This window comes from Olea europaea, chromosome 7 (genome assembly GCF_002742605.1).
Source record: "Olea europaea var. sylvestris chromosome 7, O_europaea_v1, whole genome shotgun sequence".
Taxonomy (NCBI): domain Eukaryota; kingdom Viridiplantae; phylum Streptophyta; class Magnoliopsida; order Lamiales; family Oleaceae; genus Olea; species Olea europaea.
The window spans coordinates 25,134,896-25,136,205 of record NC_036243.1 but is presented as its reverse complement, the minus strand read 5'-3'; positions in this window follow the sequence as shown (position 1 = coordinate 25,136,205).

Genomic DNA, 1,310 nt, shown 5'->3' with positions numbered 1-1,310 from the left:
TTCAAATATCTGCTTTGAATATTTCACAAATATGTATTTATCGAATTTAGACTCAAACATATCCGATTCAATGTGCTTCAAATGAGTGTTACAGTCCCAAACTTTCATATGAGATAAATTGGGACTATTGCCTTTCCATAACTCGTACGAAATTCTGTTAACCAACTTAGATGAGACGTGATTTAGTGTGTAGCACACTGCAATCAGTACATGACTCCAAAATAATTTTGGGAGATTTACATAGCTCATTATTAATCGTACTATATCTAATAATTAACGATTCCTCTTTTTAGATATACCATTATGCTGCAGTGTATATGGAGGAATCCACTGCAAGAGAATCTCATTCTCTCTTGGATAATCTAAATTTTATCTTTAAGATACTCTCACTCCGATCGGATCTTAATGTGAGGGTATCTTTACCTATTTATTTATCTACTCTTAGTTTGAATCCTTTGAACCTTTCAAGAACTTCACACTTGAATTTCATCACGATAATTGATGACATAAGAGAAAATTCATCTGACATTAATTGACATAGGTCCATATACATCACTATGTATTATGCCAATATTTATGCAGACTTATTCCTTTTCAAGTAAAAAGAGATTTGATCATTATGCCAAACATGTATGTTTTGTACTTGTCAAACGATTCAAAATCAATTGACTCTACGTATACATCTCTATGTAATTTTGAAATTGCATTTCATCTATATGACAAAGTCTGCAATGTAAGATTTGGGTATTATTCAGATTATCACTTTTATGCCTCTTAACTTCTATACTCATTATAGAATGCTTAGTGTAGAATATAAATGTTATTTTGTGGCTTACCATAACTATTAAGATCTTAATCAAGATAAGCAGGAACGAAAATTGTTCTTAACATTAAAATAGTTCATGTCTGAACATTAAACTCATTTAATGTTCCAGTTATAGTGGGTACAAAGTAACATTTCTCTAATTCCAATACTAGGTCAAAAGCCAACGGCAAGAAGTATGCTTCTACAGGCAATGCAGCAACTATTGCTCATCTTCAATGTGTAGATTAACTTCTCCCACTTGTAGTAGTCTACTTCTATTTAGTTTCTCCATATTTGTATAAATATGAGATCTACATCTGGTATCAAATACCTAAGAATCTCGTGAAGTAGACGTAAGCCATGCAATATTCCTTCCAATGACCTTTCATTCTATAATGAAACCAAAGGTCATTAGATTTGGTATTGTCCTTCGCTCTGATGCTCTTAGCCATATTGGACGCTTTCACAAAGCCCCTTTAGACTTCCTTTTAATATCCTTAAAGGA